We start from the raw sequence: 22,063 nt of genomic DNA on the forward strand, positions 1-22,063 counted from the left end.
GATTAAGAGGGGTTTTATTAATTAGGTTCTGTTAGTTTTTTTTTCCCTTTCCCTTTGTTTTATTCTTTCTATGGCTGTTTATTTTTTAGGTTACAATTTCTCTTTTCTTCCTCCTTAATATATATATATATATATATATATTTTATAGCAAAAAGAAAAAAAAAAGTGCATAGGTGCATTGTACATAATAAAATTCTCTATTATTTTTAGAAGCATATTATTACAAAAAGAAGAAATCTGCATTTTTATAATTTTCTATCCTGTATATATGAGAAATTTTTTGGGACTGCATCTGTTTTGCTTTTCTTTAGCTCCATATTTTTTTAAGATTAATTTAATTGTTGTATCCTAACTTTTTATTTTTGTAATAAATTATTGTTTCATATAAATCGTCTTTTTTAGATCATGTTGGCATAATTTATTTTTTGTAATTATAGAAAAAATATTCCTATTATCTCATAGTATTTGGAGTTTTGAAGGTTTCACAAATATTCTGGAAGGTGTATTTTTCTCCATAAACCTAGTAAGGTTGTTTTGAACATTTGGCTAGTTGTATTGGAAAGCTTTTCTTAAAAATATAGGCCATGTTTGGGAGCATGGGTTTCAAGCATTGAATTCTGATTTGTGTGGAATTTTAAGGAACTTGATATATTTTTTTACAAGTGTACAATGTTTTGTACAAATCCAAATCCAAATCCAAGATTTGAACTCTAGGCTCCTCGACGCAGGGTTTTGGTATTTAACTTCTGACACTTGTAGATCACGTCAATCGATTTTTATTTCTATATTTGCTATTAGACATAAGCATAGCTTAATAATGGCGGGTTTTTGGATAATTCATAGTTTCATATAAATGGGAAGCTTTTATTTATTTATTATTTTTCATAAAATAAATGGAAAGCATTATTGTTTTTAGTTTTAAAATTTTCATTAAAAAAAGCAAGTAGATATTTGAAAATTTGGTAACTATAAATCACTCAAGAACTATGCTGTGACAGTGTCGAAAATTCTAAATTGTTTTTTTTCCCCCTTTTGAAATGTTACTATATTGTTCAGGCAATTGTTTTTGTTAGGCATTTGTAACATTTGTAAAACAATGAATCTGTTAATACCTCTTTTAGTCATTTAGATAAATAGACATTAAACATATAGATTAGAAAAACAGAAGGCATTTATGGTAATTTAAATAGTAATAAGTGCCGTTTTTTTTTTTTTTTTTAGATAAACTAGTATGATTGAGCTTGTTAATGATGATTTTATCTTTGGATATTTGTTGAACACTTTCCCATTTACACAGTTTATCAGTATCTATTAATAGATAAACATTAATGTTTTTTTTCCTTTTGGTTTTTCAGAATTTAAATAATAACTGGTACACCTACAATATCTTTTAAATAGTTGGTAAAGAGTATCTTTGGGAGAAAATAGTGCACCCACACTTTTAGCAAGTCATAGATATAAATTCTGTTATTATTGCTATTTTCATTGTTGTTTTTTAAACACACACGTGCATAATCCTATGATCTTTTATGAGGTTTATGAACTTACCAGGTCTTAGAATAATAGAGTTGTTCTCATGGTGCTGTTCATCTTTATTTGCTTTTATGGATTAAATTATCCCGAGGACATGTCAAATCATGAAGTATTGAGTATGTGCAATGTCCTCCAACTTTTGGATTATTGCCTTAACTTGTGCAGAATGGCAGAATTGTATTTTTGTAGCTGACCTACTTAGTGGGACTTGAGGATTAGTTGTAATTGTTATATGTGCAATTGTAATTATGCTTGATCTTGGTGCTGATTCTCAATGGAACAAATTGTTGGATTGAGATACAATTAGTGTTTGCACTGGAAATATTAGGGACTTATATTCAAGAGTGAAAATGTTTTAAATGGATCCCCAAGTGACAGTGGACGTGAGGATGAGCTAGAATAGGATCTATGCAATTTGGAGTGATATTGGACTGCTCATGTGGTCTTTCAAAGGATCCACACATAGAAAGGGGAAGGAATGAAGAGGATGTGGATATAAAGTGTTGATAATGCTTTGAACATAATGGTCGCAAATAATGTGAACATGACGGTGGTGTGAGCTATATCCCAATCATTGATAATTTGTGTACTACAGTTGACTGCAATGTTGGATTTACTTTGGGATTGGTTTCTTGGTTATTCCTTGTGGAGTTGATTCAAAACACAAGGTTGGGAAATCATTCATGCTGGATGAGGTGTGTATTGTTATTGATTGTTATGTTTGCATAAAGTATTAGATACAAAGGGTCTATTTTCTAGAGTCCGGAAAAACCACGTTTTTTGGGAGGAGTACAAAGTTTATTTTTATCATGGTATGAATTCCTTATGCTGTGAGTTCCACAATAGTGTGAGCTCTTTAATTCCAAATCTAGCTTTCCTAATATATACTCTTACCAAAACTGAGGAAGTTGCCTTGCGTAGATTTTTATGTTCTGCAACTATTCATTTGCAAGAGATAATTAAAGCTTTTCTCAATATCATAAAAGCTAATCATTTGCACATTATGGAAGACATTACACTTATTCAGGCTTGTCTTGTTAGCATCCCTCTCTATGTCTTATCCATTTCTAGAATTCCTGTGTGTGGGAAGCTAGAAATATTGAGAAAATCATGAGAGATTTCCTTTGGACTGGGGTGGGGGATGATAAAGATCATTTGGTTAGTTGGAAGGTTGTTTGTAGGTCTAGAAAGGAGGGGGCTTGGATCTTGGAAAGTTGATGACTATGAACATTGCTTTAATGTGTAAATGATTGTGGCATTTTCCATTAGAGGAGCCTTCCCTTTGGCACAAAGTAAGTAAAAGTAAATATGGATTGCATGGTGATGGGTAGGATGCTAATTTGGGGCCGTGATGTTTTTGTAGGAGTCCTTGGACGACTATTTTAGTTATATCCTCTTTTTATTCCTTTGTACTAATTTTTGTGGGTAATGGGTTTTGCATTCAGTGTTGGGAAGACATTTGGGTCGCAAGTTCCTCACTTTGAACTTTTTTTTCTCATTTGTATAGACTATCCTCTTTGCACAATTAACCTGTTTCTTTGTTTTTCATTTCCAACTAGGAGGATTTCTCTTGGGATTTCCTTTTTTGTAAAGCTCTTAACGATATGGAGGTGTCAGAGCTCACCTCCTTGTTATGTTTGTTAGAGGGTAGTATTTTGTTGAGTTGCGCATAGTATGTGGAGACAGTAGCACCACTCCCTGCAGCTTCTGTTGACATTGGAGACCGACGGCCACCAACTTTGCCTACCATGGTTGACATTATGTCACCAACCTTTGAATTTTACCCTCCATCCATGTATATATATATATATATGTGATGTGTTGTGTGTAGATGCTGTGAGTAGAGCTGTGTGCGTAGTGTGTGAAGAAGAGAGTGTTGTGAGAGAGTTGAGTTGAGAGCAGTAGCCTCCTCCTCTGTAATTATTCTCCCAGTTTATAGTGAGATTGTGTGTGCTCCGTGGACATAGGTCAGATTGGACCGAACCACGTAAATCTTGGTGTTTATATTTTGCTTGTGTGTGATTGTTGCTCCTAGATCCACCCCCAACAATTGGTATCAGAGTCAGGTTGGGGCAAAATCGCCAAATCGAAGCAAAATCCCATATTAGAGCCTCTATCTAGTATCTCAAAACTGCCTTTTGAGGCCACTATCGTGTTCCTCTTGTCGAGATAAAGCCAACGATGGTAACCGGAGCTCGAACGGAGCTCAGACGAAGTCACACGTGCCTACACGCGTTGCTAACGGAAAGATGACGCTACCACGCGCCTGCACGTGCTATCATGCGCCTCCTGGCGATCGGCGATTGCCCTTACACCCCCCCCACGCGCCAGCAAACCCTCGGCAACACTGAAGGTTGGAGACGAGCTGACGTCAGCGCCACGTCAGCCTCCAACTAGCCAACCACGTTGCCCCATGTGTTGTCCGAGTTAGCATCCGCATCAGCAAGTTGTCAACGGGTCAACGACCGCATCAGTGCGCCACGTCAGCACCCACCTGTTTGTACAATCACCACCACATCAGTTGGGACCCACGCCACGTCAGCTATTGGAACCTATAGTGTGCCCCACGGTGCCATGTCAACAGTGGGCCTTGCATAGCTTTGTCAACAAATGGCGTCAGTGACAGCTAATGGCGTCAGGTATATTTCGTTAACGGAGGATATATTTTATTATCTTTGACCAAAACTTTGACCTGCCTTTTCAGAGCCATTTTGGGTTCGTTTTTCGAACGACTTGAACCATATCTAAGGTTTTTGGCCATTCTGGATCCAATCATGCTGCTCGTTTGAGCTAATTCCATCTTTAGATCGGCGAATTGAGATGTCAAACGAAAAGAGCTCATAGATTGAGATGTTTGACGGCACCAATTTCAGTTTCTGGAAAATGCAGATTGAGGACTACTTGTTTGGTAAGGAGTTGCACTTACCATTGAAGGAGAAGCTAGAATCCATAAAGGAGGGCGAGTGGGAGTTGCTTGACCGAAAAGCTTTCGGAGCTATCAGAATGATGTTGGCAAAGTTTGTTGCCTTCAATATCAAGCACTTGACAACCACAAAGTTCCTTATGGATGTGCTCTCCAACATGTACGAGCAGCCATCAGCCGCTAATAAGGTACACTTGATGAAAAGATCATTTACCATGAACGTGTCTACAGGTAAAAGTTTTAGAAGACATTTGAATAATTTCAACGAGCTGTTGGATCAACTCGCCTCGGTTGGAATTACGTTTGACAATGAGATCCGTGCTCTACTGATTCTTAGTTAGCTGTCTGAGAGTTGGAAAAGTATTGTTACTGCGATCAGTAGCTCCACAGGAAAATTGAAGCTGAAGTACGACGAGATCATCAGCATGATTTTGACGGAAGAGACCGGAGTGTAGTCAAACAATGCCTCCACTTCAAGTTCAGCCTTGAACGTGGAAAGTCGAGGGAAAGGAAGTGGGCATGGACGATCAAACAATCGCGGAAGATCTAGAACCAGGCGGTTTAGATCCAAAAATCCTAGAGGTTCTCAAGGCACAATGAATGTTGAGTGCTGGAACTATGGAAAAGTTGGACATTTCAGAAACCAGTGCAAATGTTTGAGTAAGGAATCTGAGGTGAAGACAGAAGCAAAACTCGCCTCTTTCTTAGGAGAGAAAGATGCATTGATATGCTCTCTGTAGAGCAAATAGGAGTCTTGGGTCTTAAGACTCTGGAGCCTCATTTCATGCTACTTGTAGTAGAGATTGCCTAAAAGAGTACACACCAGGTAATTTTGATAAAGTGTACCTTGGCAATGATCAACCTTGTGACATAGCCGGCAAGGGAGTTGTGAAGATCAAGATAAACGGGTCATTATGGAAGTTGAAAGATGTTAGATATATTTTAGACTTGAGAAAGAACTTGATCTTAGTTGGTCAACTGGCAGGTGAGGAATACACGACGACATTCATTGGTGATGAATGGAAGGTTTCAAAGGGTGTACTGACAATTGCATGAGGTAAGAAAAGCGGAACACTGTATCTAACCTCCAATGCCTCCATGTCTATTTTAGTTGCTGTAGGAAATGACGATAGCAACATTTGGCACTAAGGACTTGATCACGTGAGCAAGAAAGGACTCCGGGTGATGCACTCAAAAGGAAAATTGAGTGGTCTATGGTCGGTAGAGATTGACATGTGCGAGGATTGCATACTTGGGATATAGAAGAGGGTTAGTTTCTAGACAAACACCCATGCCCTAAAGAAGGAGAGATTAGAACTAGTCTACTCAGATGTATGGGAATCGACGCCTGTCTCATCCATAGGCGGAAGGAATTACTTCGTCACATTTATTGACGATCATTCTTAGAAGGTATGAATTTACTTTCAGAAGTATAAGTCGAAAATCTTTGATGCTTTCAGGGTATGGAAAGCAATGGTTGAAAATGAAACTGGTTGGAGAATCAAGAAGTTGAGAACAGACAATGGTGGTGAGTATGAAGACCCCGGGTTCAAGAAATTTTGCTATGAGCACGGTATAAAGATGGAAAGAATTGTGCCAGGTACGCCTCAGTACAACGGCGTAGCCGAGCGAATGAACCGAACGTTGACTGAAAGAGCCAGAAGCATGTGTATACAGTCAGACTTACCATTGCAGTTTTGGGCAGAAGCAGTCGACATAGTAGCGTACTTGATTAATAGGGGTCCATCAGTACCATTGGACCACCGTATACCAGAAAATGTATGGAGCGGAAAAGAGGTGAGACTTTCACATTTGAAAGTTTTTGGTTATGTTGCATATGTACATATCAGTGATTATGTTATAAACAAGCTTGATCCTAAGTCCCGAAAATGCACCTTCGTCGACTAAGGTGAATATGAATATGGGTATCGCATTTGGGATGATGAAACAAGAAGTTGTTAAGAAGCAGAGACATGATTTTCAACAAAAAAGTGATGTACAAAGACAGACATAACAAAATCCACCGAGCCTATTTAGAGAGAGTCAACCTATACATATGGATGATATCCCAGAAGGTGTCGGGACGCAACTGAAGAATGCCGAGAATCCTCAGGCGGAGGAACCAGTGGAGCAAATCGTCGCACCACCACCTCCTACTCCAGCTCCGGAGCTTAGGAGATCTTCTTGGCCCCATGTACCAAATAGAAGGTATATAGATTACTTACTTCTTACAGATGGAGGAGAGCCCGAATGCTATGAGAAAACATGTCAAGTGGCAGATACGAGCAAGTGAGAGCTTGCGATGAAGGACAAGATGAAGTCCCTCACCTCCAATAGAACATGGGAACTAGTTGAGTTGCCCAAAGGTAAGAAGACCCTTCACAACAAGTGGGTGTATAGAATCAAAGAGGAGCACGATGGCTCCAGGAGGTACAAGGCTCGGTTGGTAGTTAAAGGCTTCAAGCAGAAGGAAGGAATTGACTACACCAACATCTTTACACCAGTTGTGAAGCTGACAACCATCAGATCAGTCTTGAGCATTGTTGCCTCAGAGGATCTACATCTCGAGCAGTTAGATGTGAAGACAGCATTTCTTCACGGTGATCTTGATGAAGAAATCTACATGCATCAACTAGAAGGATTCTCAGAGAAAGGTAAAGAGAATATGGTGCGCAGGTTGAAGAAAAGCTTGTACGGTCTCAAACAAGCTCCCATTCAATGGTACCAGAAATTTGACGACTTCATGCACATGAACGATTTTCAGAAGTGTAACGCCGACCACAGTTGCTACTTCAAGAGGTACCAGTTTAGTTATATCATTCTGTTGTTATATGTGGATGACATGCTAATCATAGGACTGGATATATAAGAGATCAGGAAATTAAAGCAGCAATTGTCAAAGGAGTTTAACATGAAGGACTTGGGCTCAGCAAAGCAGATACTTGGAATGCGGATCTCTAGAGATAAGTGATAGGAACGTTGCAGTTATCTCAGTTGGAGTACATTAGTTGTGTTTTACAGAGGTTTAACATGAGCAGTGTCAAAACGGTAAATACACCATTGACAGAACATTTTCGCTTCTCCAAAGATCAGGCTCCCCAGACAGATGAATAAAAGGACTTCATGGCTAAGGTACCAAAGGACTTCATGGCTAAGGTACCTTACGCCTCAGCCATTGGAAGTCTTATGTACGCCATGGTTTGTACCAGACCGGATATTGGCAAGCAGTGGGAGCTGTCAGCAGGTTCATGTCAAATCCAGGGAAGACTCACTGGGAAGCAGTGGAGTAGATCTTGAGGTACCTCAGAGGCAAATATTGATAAGTGCTTATGTTTTGGCAAATGAGACTTGAAAGTCAAAGGGTATGTAGATGCCGATTTTGCTGGTGAAGTTGATCACCGTAAGAGTACCACCGGATATGTGTTCACTATTGGCACAACAACTGTTAACTGGATGTCGCAAATACAAAAGATTGTTGCCCTATCCACTACAGAAGCTGAGTACGTAGTAGTGACAGAAGGTGTTGACTACAGAGAAGTTAAAGTTGTGCTCAACTTCAGTTGGTCATCATGCTTGAAGACAGATATGAGCACATCATTTTTACAATGGTTGAGATGGTGTCTTCGTTTCCAAGTGGGAGATTGTTGAGCTGCGCACAGTATGTGGAGACGGTAGCACCACCCCCCGCAATTTCGGTTGACATTGGAGACCGACGGCCACTAACCTTGCCCACCATGGCTGACAGTAAGCCACCAACCTTTGAAATTTACCACCCCATCCGTGTATATATATATATATATATATATATATATATATATATATATATATATATGTGATGTGTTGTGTGTGTAGATGTTGTGAGCAGAGTTGTGTGCGTAGTGTGTAAGGAACAAAGAGTGTTGTGTGAGAGAGAGAGTTGAGTTGAGAGCAGTAGCCTCCTCCTCTGTAATTATTCTCCCAATTTATAGTGAGATTGTGTGTGCTCTGTGGACGTAACCACGTAAATCTTGGTGTCTATATTTTGCTTGTGTGTGATTGTTGCTCCTAAATCCACCTCCAACATATTCCTTCTGATAGGAAGGACTACTGTTCATGGATTCTTGATTCAGTGGGATACTCTTGTAAGTCCTTTTTTTGGCATTTGACCCATAAAACCTTTTACTTCCTATTGGAAGGCCAAATCCTCTCAAAGATTAAGACTTTTATTTGGTTATTTGTTCTTAATAGAGTTAATGCTAACAATTTGTTGCAGAGTTGGAGGCCTTTTAAGGCTTTGTCTCTAGGTATTTGTTTTCCTTGTTTTGATATTTCAGAATTTGTCTCTCACCTGTTTCTGCATTGCTTCTTTTCTTGGAGGACGTGGAATAATCTTTTTGGTTGTTTGGACTTTGGAGAGAATTGGGTGTCTACAGAGTTGGTGGAGGATTTTTGGCTATCTCTTTTTTAGTTTCTGGAAGGTAAAGATGGGTCTGCTTTGTGGAGTGTGTTGGGCTTTTGTGGAGCCTAGTTGCGTTAAATTTGGATTATGACCCAACCTTTCTTTAATGAGAGATTTCTATCCTAAGGCTTAGTCCATGGAGTGAAGGATTGGGCTGTAGGGCCCGTTTTGTAGTCCATTCGGAACCCTGTGCGCAGCATATAAAATGATTGTTTTTGGATGATTAGGGTAAGCAGTCACACTTCGCAAGAGAGCGAGAGAGAGAGAGAGAGCATTGTACCGCCGCACTCTCTGTATTTTTCTTCCTGATAATAGTGAAATCGCCGCAACTTCGTGGACGTAGGCAAAATTGCCGAACCACATAGATACTGTTTTGTGCGTATGATTGATTTTTCTTTGGCGTGTATTCTTTCTCTATTTTGTTTCTCACAGGTTTCGAAAATTTGTTCTTAATTCCCAACAACTGGTATCAAAGCCTAGGGTTAGGTTTGAGTGGGAGCAATGGCAGAGGAAGCGGGAAAGGTGTCTGGAATAGAAAAGTTTGATGGCATATACCTTGGATTCTGGAGGATGCAGATCGAGGATTATCTCTATGGGAAGAAGTTACATCTACCGTTTCTAGGAGAAAAGCCTGCTACTATGAAGGACAAGGAATGAACTTTCCTTGACAGACAGGTACTGAGAGTTATAAGATTAACTCTGTCTAGGTCTATTGCACACAACGTTGTGAAGGAGAAGACTACAACAGATCTGATGAAGGCTTTGTTTGGTATGCATGAAAAACTGTCAGCAAATAACAAGGTATATCTGATGAAGAAATTGTTTAATTTGAAGATGGTAGAGAATGCATCAGTAGTACAACATTTGAATGAGTTTAATACTATCACAAATCAATTATCGTCTAGAAATTGATTTTGATGATGAGATTCGTGCATTGATCGTTTTGGCTTCGTTGCCAAACAGTTGGGAGGCAATGAGGATGACAGTAAGCAACTCTACTAGAAAAGAAAAACTAAAGTATAATGATATACGAGATTTAATTCTGGCTGAGGAGATTCGCAGAAGAGATGCGTGTGAAACCTCAGGATCTAGTTCTGCCCTAAACCTTGAGACAAGAGGCAGAGGTAATGACCGAAATTCAAATCGGGGTAGATCAAAATCCAGAAACTATAATGGAAACAGAAGTAAATCTAGATTTGGCCAAAAGGGATAATGCTGGAATTGCGGGAAAATGGGTCACTTTAGGAGACAATGCAAAAGCCTTAAAAGAAGAATGAGGATGATTATGCTAATGTTGTAACAGAAGAGGTACCAGATGCACTACTTCTTGCAGTAGACAGTCCACTTGATGATTGGGTTTTGGACTCATGAGCTTTGTTTCATACCACTTCCCACCATGAAATCATACAGAACTATGTAGCAGGAGATTTTGGTCAGGTGTATTTGGCTGATGGTACAACCTTGGATGTTGTGGGTATGGGAAACGTTCGGATGTCGTTGCCCAATGGGTCTGTTTGGTTATCGGAGAAGGTACGACATATTCTTGACCTGAGAAGGAATTTGATTTCTGTCGGACAATTTGATGATGAAGGGCATGCAATGTTGTTTGCTGGTGGCACTTGGAAGGTTACAAAGGGAGCCAGAGTATTGGCTCGTGGAAATGGTACTCTATACATGACCTAAAGTCCAAGAGACACAATTGCAGTTGCTGAAGCAAGTACTGATACAAGCTTATGGCACCGTAGACTTGGTCAAATGAGTGAGAAAGGGATGAAGATGCTGCTGTCAAAATGGAAACTACCGGAATTGAAGTCCGTTGATTTTGACTTGGGTGAAAGCTGCATCTTAGGAAAGCAGAAAAGGGTGAGTTTCTTGAAAAGTAGTAGAACACCGAAAGCTGAAAAATTGGAGTTAGTGCACACAGATTTGTGGGGGCCTTCTCCCGTTGCATCCCTTGGAGGTTCAAGGTATTACGTTACTTTCTTTGATGACTCAACTAGAAAGGAATGAGTTTATTTTCTGAAAAATAAATATGATGTTTTTGAAACTTTTAAGAAGTGGAGACTATGGTTGAGACAGAGACAGATTTGAAAGTAAAGTATTTGAGGTTGAACAATGGAGGAGAGTACATAGATGGAGGGTTCAGAGAGTATAGTGTTGCACATGGAATCAGAATGGAGAAGACCATTCCTAGGACACCACGGCAAAATGGTGTGGTTGAGCGCATGAACAGAACTCTCAATGAGCATGCTAGGAGTATGAAGTTGCATACTGGACTACCAAAAACTTCCTAGGCTGATGTTGTTAGTACTGCAGCTTATCTGATAAATCGAGGACCTTCAGTTCCCATTGAGTTCAGACTTCTTGAAGAGGTTTGGAGCGATAAAGAGGTAAAGTTTTCTCACTTAACAGTTTTTGGTTGTGTTTCTTATGTTCATATTGATTTTCATGCTCGTAGTAAACTTGATGCAAAGTCCAAAATATGCTATTTCATTGGCTATGGTGATCAAAAATTTGGCTATCGGTTTTGGGATGAACAAAATAAGAAAATAATCAGAAGTAGAAATATGATATTTAATGAACAGGTTATGTACAAGGACAAGTCAACTGTAGTGTCAGATGTCACAGCGATTGATCAGAAGAAATCTAAGTTTGCTAACTTAGATGAGTTGACTGAAAGTACTATCCAGGAAATGGGTGAAGATGATAAGGAGAATGTAGAATCACATGCAAATCAAAATACACTTGTAGCTGCGGTCCGTAGATCTTCCAAGACCATTAGACCTCCACAACGTTATTCACCTGCTCTAAATTATCTCCTACTAACCGATGGTGGTGAGTTAGAGTGTTATCATGAAGCCTTGCTGTGACGCCCCGATTTTCGTACAATTTTTTTTCAATAATAATAAATAATTACACGTCATTCACAATACCCACAAATCGGCCACGTCAACAATCCTACTATCATTCATACGACCCGACCCGCATTGGGTACTGGGTAAAAAGTTATTTTATTATACAACCTAATAGCGGAAGATAGTATATACATATCAGTCAGAATACAATATTCAGAGTATCAATATACATATACACAATACTTCTCATACCCCAAAAAAAAAAAACAATACAACCCTAATCCAAACTCACCCTATATATCAGGGTTCCAGCTCCTTACTATCACAAAGCTTTATCACCCGGCCGGTCTCTATTCCTTGAAAAATTTAGATAAATTGGGTGAGATACATCTCAGTAAGAAGGAATAAATTATTTACAGTATGTGACCATATGAGTTCAATTATAATACACTTTACTTTTTAAATCATCGTTTCATTTGAGAAAATACACTGATATACACATTCTCATAAACATATAGATATACAACACAAGTTTTTATAAGCTTTAAAATCATTTCTCAAATTCAATAATTTCCAACACATATTTACCGTGAAGTTCCTGAGAATAGGGAAGATTACCCGCCCATACAGGTAGCTTCTCTCTACCCTAACACATTATGCAACCACGTATGACCACATCTGATACGTATCAGAGCACTCACTTTACTCAATAAGTCCTCAGGCGGAGAGTTTCACTTCGTCTCAAATATGTATATTATCAACTCACACAGTTCTATTTCTCAATTTTATCATTCTTCATTTCTCAATTTTCATTCTTTCTTTCATTTCTCATTTTAGCCAATTTTATCATTCTTTCACTTTTCATTTTCATTTTACTTTCCGGCTCATGAGTATCCTTGGTATCAAATACTAACATCGCGTCTGTAACTCATGACCACCCTCAGGATCTTTCTATCCACACCATGCTTCCCCCCATGGTCAAGGTTGTGCGGCCCGAAGGCTGGATCTAACCGCGGTTGGTCGACCCAGTTAGATTAAATATCATATCACATATCGCGTTTGTAGTACGACTGACCAGCCTATAACCCTGATTCGGACTCAGGGGGCCCAACAACCCTACAAAATGGCACATTCGACTATCACGCCACACGCTCCAAGAGTTTGTGTGGTTGCACTAACACCACTAGTAACGGTATCGTGTTCAATATCATAACCATCCAACAGGATTTACCACCATATATCCGCAATCATTATGCGGTATTGTAAGAATCCGGAAAATATAAAATAGATTTCTGCAGATTTTGTCGACGAAGGCAGTAGACTTTTCGTCGACGAAATTCAGAGGTTCATCGACGAAGAGAAGCCAAGAGGTCTGGAAAATTTAAATATCAGACTTCGTCGACGAGGCTACCGGCATCCGTGACGAAATCCTTGATTTTTCGTCGACGAAGGTACTTTTCGTCGACGAAACCGGGCGGGTCAAAGGCTTAAAAAAGGGATATTTGGGTTTCTTCTTCACTAAGTTTCTCTCTCTCTCTCTCTCTCTCTCTCTCTCTCTCTAAACTCTCTCTATTCTCTCTCTCTCTAGATTTCCTCACTGGTCGTTAATAGAATCGGAAATCTGAGGTTACCACGAGGATCGTGGAGGGATTCTCTACAACTTCTGTGGATCGGAATCTCGGTTCAAGCGTTTTTGGGTTTCGGGCCAAAATCGAGGTAAGACTCGGTTTTCATTTTTGATTCGGTATATGTGTAGTAGTATGGATTATAAGCATGTTTAGTATTGTGATTTGTAGATTTCGGAGTCTCGATTCGTAGTTTTGAGGGCCGTAGAGTTCGTGGTTTGGTTTCGGGTTGAGGTAAGGGGATTCTGTTTATATTAGTTCATTTTCGAAATCAGGATTGGTAAGCCTGTAGGTTACGATCGTATGTATGTTTTGACTATTTATTTGGGGAAATCTATCAGGTAAAAACACGAGATTTTCGGGTTATAATTTTCAAGAAAATTGGGAATTTCGGGTATCATCTCTTATTTGATTGGAAAACTGTTTATGTTGTTTAAACTGTATTATTGAGGTGACTGTAATCCATATTTGCATAAACTGTATACTTGAAATTGTAAACGATATGATTTGACGTAAACCAAATAAGTGTCGTACGTGTGTATGTGTTTATGTTGTTCCAGGTATTTGTGAAAAATAGCTATGTGGCGGCTTATTACTGTACGCTGAAATGTATAAGGACGTGAGCTCCAAAGTGATTCCAAGTTTTGTGAAAATCGGCTAGGGGTGGCTAACTACTGTATGCCGAAACGGCTAGGGGCGGCTAACTACCGTACGCCGTAACAGTTAGGGGTGGCTAACTACCGTACGCTGTGCCTTGTAACGGCTAACTACCGTGGGCAAGAGTGGTCGGCTCTATATCCGGGGTGCGAAATATCACCAAGAGTGGCCGGCTCTATATCCGGGGTGCGAAATATCACCAGTATGATTTGGTTGGTCACCGAATGTAGCAACGGACCACAGTGGGCCTGGGTTGACGCAGCGTAGTTTGCACATGGTAATGTAATCGGGGTTAGACCAGGTGACCTTGTGTAGTTGCATGTGTAGCAATGGATCCACAGTGGGCCTGAGTCGGAAACCTTCGTAGTTTAATGTGTTGGAACGTAATCGCTGTGAGACTTGGTTACTTGTGCAGTTGTGAGTAGTGTGACGACACTGACCATATGTATGTATGTATGTATTTGAGTATCGTATGAACTGGAATGGATTTTGTGGAAATACTGGAACTGTATGGAAATGTATGGAACTTGTTTTGAAACTGTATGTATGTGTTTCAAATTGTATCGTATGTATGTGTTATGAAGTATGAAAATGACACTAGTATGCCACACATTGATATAACATGTTTTCTCCCTTACTGAGAGGTGTCTCACCCCGAATATATACAAATATTTTTCAGGTCCTTCGGGTAGCCGAAACTAACATCCTAGCATTCGGAAGCGGGGGGTGTGTTTAGCTACTGTTAGTACCTGATAGGTACGAATATTGTAACCGGATTGTCCTGATGGATTTTGTAGACACCCGTGGTTTGTATAGTAATTGTAGGTATATTTAACCCTGTATGGTATAGACTCTGGTATGGTACAGTTTGATGTAAAGAAAGACCGTATTCCGCTGCGTATATTGATGAATATGGACATGTATTGTATGTATGTATATAGGGCATCCGTTACCCCACATGGTCAGACCCTCTTGTATATGGCATCATGTATGTTTTATATTGATACAGAGACAGGTTAGGTTACTTAATTCACCCCTAAGTCCCATTTCAGGGTTCGAGGCGTGACAGGTATTGACATTTTATCATTCATATTTCACGTATATCCATATTTCTCATTTTTGTATTGCAGAATTAACATTGCAATATTTTCATTTCACATATTCACATTTCAATATCAGTATTCTCAACACATTTCATCATTTAAATGATATTTTCTCAGTTCATAATTCATCTCATCTCATACTATCATATGCATATCTTATTTCACAATTACTCAATATTTCTCGAAACACATTTCCATATTTCACCTTTCTTCATTTTCTCAGAGAATACATTTATTGCACATTTTACTTTCATCATTTTTCCACATTTTAATTCTCATATTAAAACACATTTCAGTATCACATATTTCATTGGGTAAATCATCTAACTTAATTTAAACATTTCTCAATATAAATCATATGCCACACAAATTTCATCTGATATTTACATCATAATAAATTTCAGGTAAAATAACATACGCCATTTTCACATATTTCTCAACTCATAATTTTCATAAAAAGACTGTTATAATTTATTCTCCTTACCTGACCTACTGAGAGTCTCGCTAGAATCCTAAATTCTATGCCTTTGGCACTCGAAATTCAACTTTTGTAATTTGCATTTTCCTCATATTAATTAATCTATTTCTCCAAATTAATACTCATCTAGTCTTTCTTAGGCTCCATATACCTCAAATTAATATTTAAACTATTATTTAACACCCTTACTTAATTTTCTGAATTTTACCTGCGGGTCCCAAAATTATGCCCGTGACGCTTACCTGGACCCTAAATTCTAAAAATCCTACTTCAGCCCTAGATGCTCAATATTTTAGTATTTCTAAATTAATGCTAATTAATTTAAAATAAGCCTCTTAATAACCCTCGCACCTCAAATTTGGGGTTTTGATCGGACACCCCCGTGAGAATTTCGTCCTACTGGACTTGTAGAGAATCATCCCTAGATTCTCGTGGTGGTGTCCGTTCATCAATTGAGCTTATAATTTGTAAGAAATTAAAGAAAAATGAGAAATTGGCTTATCCCAAGAGATATGCCTATGCTGCTTCTACCACCAGTAGAAATGACGGCAGTGAAGAATGGAGTCCAGCGGTATCTTTGGATTTTCGATCGAACGAAAATCTGTCATGAAATCGAGGAGAGAGGGAGAGAGAATGAGAGGAGAGAGAGCGTCTGCGAGAGCAGAAAGAAGAAAAGAAAAGAAAAGAAGAAGAAGAATAAACATATCCTGAAGCTTCTCAACTTCAGGATAACTACTAATAATAATAATAATAATATATTTAATTAATAATAATAATAATAATATATTTAATTAATATTAATAAAAATAAAAATAAATTTTAATTATTATTTTTTTCCTTTTTCTTTTTTTTTTTTAATCCGATTAATTAATTAATTAATTAATTACTTTTTTTTTAATAATATTTTTTTTTGAAAATCACTCTATTAATATTCTATAACCCTTTTTGGGGTTATTACACTTGTAGAATGAAAGTTTAAGCAAGTGGGAGTTAGCCATGAAGGATGAGATGAATTCCTTGTTGGGGAATCAGACATGGGGATTGACTGAATTGCTAGTAGGGAAGAAGGCTTTGCACAACAAGTGGGTATACAGAATAAAGAACGAACATGATGGTACCAAGCGCTATAAAACGAGATTAGTTGTCAAAGGGTTCCAGTAAAAGGAGGGCACTGACTTCACAAAAATATTTTCTCCAGTTGTGAAGATGTCGACAATTAGACTGATATTGGGAATGGTGGTTGCAGAAAATCTACATCTTGAGCATTTAGATGTGAAAATAGCATTCCTTCATGGTGACTTGGAGGAAGACATCTACATGATTCAGCCAGAAGGGTTCATTGTCCAGGGATAAGAGAATTTAGTCTGCAAACTGAGAAAGAGTTTGTATGGTCTAAAACAATCTCCAAGACAGTAGTATAAGAAATTTGATAGTTTTATGCATAAAATTGGGTTCAAGAGATGTGAAACTGATCACTGTTGTTATGTTAAGTTCTTTGACAATTCTTACATCATTTTATTGTTATATGTAGATGATATGCTCATTGCAGGGTCTAGCATTGAGGAGATTAATAATCTAAAGAAGCAATTGTCAAAACAGTTTGCAATGAAGGATTTGGGAGCTGCAAAGTAAATCCTTGGAATAAGAATCATTAGAGACAAGGCTAATGGTACATTGAAGCTTTCACAGTCAGAGTATTTAAAGAAAATTCTCAGCAGGTTCAACATGAATAAAGCTAAACCAGCGAACACACCTTTGGGTAGTCATTTCAAACTAAGCAACGAATAGTCACCGAAGACAGAAGAAGAAAGGGACCATATGAGCAAGGTGCCCTATGCTTAAGCTATTGGCAGCTTGATGTATGCTATGGTGTGTACAAGGCTAGACATTGCATATGTAGTGGGAGTTGTGAGCAGATTCATGAGTAGGCCAGGAAAGCAGTATTGGGAGACAGTCAAGTGTATTTTGAGATATCTGAGGGGTTCATCAGATACATTTCTTTGCTTCATAGGTGCAAGTTTGAAACTGCAGGGTTATGTAGACGCTAATTTTGCTGGTGATAATGATAGTAGAAAGAGTACTACTGGGTTTGTATTTACTCTGGGTGGTACATCTATATCTTAGGCTTCAAATTTGCAAAAGATTGTTACTTTGTCTACTACAGAAGCTGAGTATGTTGCGGTAACTAAAGTTAGAAAGGAGATGATTTGGCTACATGGTTTCTTAAGACAAATTGGGTAAGAAGCAAAAGATGGACAATCTACACAGTGACAATCAGAGTGCAATTTTTCTTGTCAAAAATTCGGCTTTTCATTCAAAGTCGAACCATATACAAACAAAATACTACTTTATCCGTTACTTTGTTGAAGATAAGTTGGTAATACTTGAAAAGATCTGTGTATCAAAGAACCCAACAGACATGTTGACTAAGGGTGTTACTGTTGAGAAGTTGAAATTGTGTACGGCTTCAGTTGGTCTTCTAGCTTGAGGACAAGAGGATAAGTTGTAGGGATGAGGGATTGGTCATTTGGAGGATTGCAGTCGATATTGGTGATTGAACTAGTCTCTAAGTGGGAGATTTGTTGGGCTTTTGTGGAGCCTAGTTGCGTTAAATTTGGATGATGATCTGACCTTTCTTTAATGAGAGATGGCCCAAGCCACAGCGCTCATGGACTAAGCGGCCCAAGCCGTACTTGTGGGGGTTCGGGGGCAACGGCCTTGGGAAAAATTTTTGGGCCTGTTTTGTAGCCCATTCGGAATCCCGTGTGCAGCATATAAAATGATTGTTTTTAGGTAATTAAGGTAAGCGGTCACACTTCGCGAGAGAGCAAGAGAGAGAGAGCATTGTACCGCCGCACTCTCTGTATTTTTCTTCCTGATAATAGTGAAATCCCTACAACTCCGTGGACGTAGGCAAAATTACCGAACCGCGTAAATATTGTTTTGTGCATGTGATTGATTTTTCTTTGGCGTGTATTCTTTTTTTATTTTGTTTCTCACAAATTTCGAGAATTTGTTTTTAATTCCCAACAGAGCATGCAAATTTTTCTGTTTTCTGGGGGTTATGGTTGGAGAGGCATGCCTTTATTTTCATGGAAAAGAGGATGTCTTCATCTTTGCGTCGGGGTAGGGTTCAGTATTTGGCATCATTGTGGGCTTTTGCAGCTGGCTGTTTTTAGAGAAGTTTCTTTTTCAAATTTACAACGTGATTGGCAGGCCATGTTATTTTGATTTTGATTTGTTTTGTTCATCTTCTAAGGAGGATTTCGTTTTGAAATGCTTCTTCTCTAATAATATCGTCTTTTTCAATAAAAATAATTTGTCTTGATATGAATGGCTGCAGGCAATTGAGTTTTTTTCAAGCTCCATGTGTTTGAAATATCTTACAATCTTACATGATAAAATATATGCACTGCAGGCGTTTATTATTGCTTCAACTTTAACTGATGAGGAAATGCTAGACTGGTAAATATTTGAACTGCAGAAAATATTTCTTTTCTTTGAGTTTGTCCCTGAGAAAATTATTGGCATTTTGAGTACCACTAAATTTGGTCTTTGCTTCTCCTTTAGGTACCGTTAATATGTTGTATGGCACGACAAGTCACTAAAGATCAAACTGCTGAAAGGAGGCTTTCTAACTTTCATATATGCTCCGATGGTAAGAGAGCGTGTCAATTTTTTAAAACAAAATCATCCCAAGATAAAAAGGAGCTGAACTGAAAAAAAAAAAAAAAAAATTTGTGAAGCCCAAGGTTCTTTGAATGGGTTCTGTTATTTGGATTTGAGATGGGAATGGGAAATGAAAACATGTTGTTAGGAAATTTAATAAAATAAATAAAAATATATGTATAAACATGATTCACAAATAGACTGAGACACAGATATCTCACTTTCTTTAAGTAGATTTAAGCCCTCTATGATTTTTTTGCTTAACCCATGAACCGGTGCAGTACAAGTCCTCAAGACTTGTCTTACTTAGGATACAACAGTTCGATTTGAATCGTGTGACTCTCAAATTCTGTACGGAAGAGTCCAAAACTTCACAAAAAACACCTTTTTGTGCTCGTTAAGATACATGCTCTTTCCCAAGACAATAAATAAAATAGTAATATTGAAATACACAAATAAATCTCCCCACATTTTAATATTATGCATGTATCATGCATATAGAGAGTGTAACAATCAAAGATAAATAATTATGCATAATGAAGGTGTGCTCTACATTGAACCTTCACTTGGTGAACAATAACCTTTACTTCAGAGCCAATAGTGGTCTCAGACTTGAACTATGATTGCTTAAAGGAAATAAAGTATAACTACTCATACATAACCATTCAAGTGTTGACATGAGCTTTAACAACCAAAACATTTCGGCTTTGTGCTAATCTCGGTTTCATGAGAATATTTGAGAATAAGCACAATTCTCATAGAGAGTGACTCCACTCTTATGCTCACATAGGTGAAATCTGTCAATGGTACTTCTGTAACTCTAACACCTTACTCATAAGAGTCAAATTATTATTAAGAGTTTTTGAAAAACTCAACCTCCTCCGTTAAAGGATAAATACACTTACATCATAGGGATGAGTTTAAAAATAATAGTGCATTTCTTATGACCACCATATGATTCATTCTTTCCATTGAACCCAATTATAGGATCTCTGGTCCATGGGTTGGGTATCCTCATACATGGTTCATGATTTTATAGACTTTAATTTTATCCACCTTGATGTATTCCAGACCCTATTTCTTGCTAAGGCCTTAGGTAAGATTCTCAGAATATTTATATAACTCACATTAATGATGCTACTACTCAAATATGATCTTACTGTACTGTGTTTTCTTCTTATGAGTCTAGATTTACGGTTATAATAACGGTTATTCACTCTTACCAATTGCAACAATATTATTACAATTAATTAGGATGGACAATATTGGTTTTTTTCAATTTGGAGTTTTATACAACATATTTCTCAACTAACTTGCTTCTTCACTAGCTGACGCTAACGCAATAAGCTCAGCTTACATAGTTGAATTAACAATTATTGTTTGTTTTTAGATTTTCTGCAAATAGCACCTCCACCTAAAGTTAAAATATAATCAATGGTAGATAGAGAATCATCTGACAAAGTATTCCAATCAGCATCACAAAAATCTTCAAGTACAGCATGATACTTAGCAAAAAACTAGCCATAATTTTTGGTACCTACTAAATATTTCATTACATGTTCAAGAGCATTCTAATGTTCTCTACCCGATTTGCTAAAAAGCCTATTAAGTATTCCTATTGCATATGCAATAGCAGGTCTAGTTAAATCTTGCATATCTTAGGCTACTAATAATGGTATTATATTATTTTTTATTAACCACTCCATTTTCATTCTTAATAGGACATAAGTGATTACTTGAATCAAAAGGAGTAGTAACATGCTTGCACTTATCATAGCGATATTTATTAAAAAAAAATTCGAAGTAATGCAATTGATCAAAAAATATACCATTGCACAATCTTGTAATCTTCATGCTTAAAATGACATTAGCCTCACTTAAATCTTTCAATTCAATATATATTTTTTTAGCATAGTTCTAGGCTCCTTAAAAGGAGTATACACTTTGAACCAACATTTATCATAACAGACATGCTTATTAGCACCTGAGTCTGCCCACCACCCCTCAATAATGTGGACCATATTTGTATCAATATGTATCGTCACAACTGGTTCCTCAACTATATTAGATTAAGGAATAGGTCCATGTTTTTCGAAATATGCAAATTTGAGCAATATGCTCACTTTTGCCATAAATATAACAAACATTGTTGTTTTTCTTGTTTTGATTGTAAAGGGGTTCTTGGTTCAAATTCTTTTGATTAGGGTTGTCCCTATTTATTTTGGGAGGTTTACTATTATTTTTCATATTTCTCCTTTTAGGTTTTAATTAAGGGTTTTTAGGAAAAAGACCTTTATTGTTGTTGGTATTACCATTTTCTTGTAGAATTGCATCTTGCCTTTCTGCCTCCTCGGTATCAGACTTATTTTACAAAATCTTCTAATTTTTCTTTGCATAGGAGTAAGTAATATCATAATAATCATAAAAATGATCGGCTAGACAATTTAAAATGTAATACCGACATTTATACTCATTTTTTCGTACTGTTCCAATTTTTTGTGGTGATTGACCAACTCATCTTCATTCATTTTTTCGGTATCAATGTTTTTTGGATCCTTCTCGATGAGAACGTAAGCAATTTTGATCTTGAAGTGAGATTCTTTAAACCGAAAAGGCTTGTTGAGATCTCCAACATTTTCATTTGGTTTCTCAACATTAGACTTCATATTTTGAATCTCCTTAAAATTATTAGGAAATTTAATAAAATAAAAACAATAAAACTTAAACACAAATAGACTGAGGCACAGATTAAAGAGATTCAAGCCCTCTGTTGTTTTTCGGC

General features: G+C 37.7%; 1 pseudogene; it reads left to right on the forward strand.

The window, feature by feature from the left end:
* The window catches only part of LOC131163580 (glycosyltransferase-like KOBITO 1), a 47,476-nt pseudogene extending 25,913 nt beyond the window's left edge, over window positions 1–21,563 (forward strand).
* Window positions 21,564–22,063: the final 500 nt, after the last annotated feature.

The sequence above is a fragment of the Malania oleifera genome, chromosome 9 (assembly GCF_029873635.1).
Source record: "Malania oleifera isolate guangnan ecotype guangnan chromosome 9, ASM2987363v1, whole genome shotgun sequence".
Lineage (NCBI taxonomy): Eukaryota > Viridiplantae > Streptophyta > Magnoliopsida > Santalales > Ximeniaceae > Malania > Malania oleifera.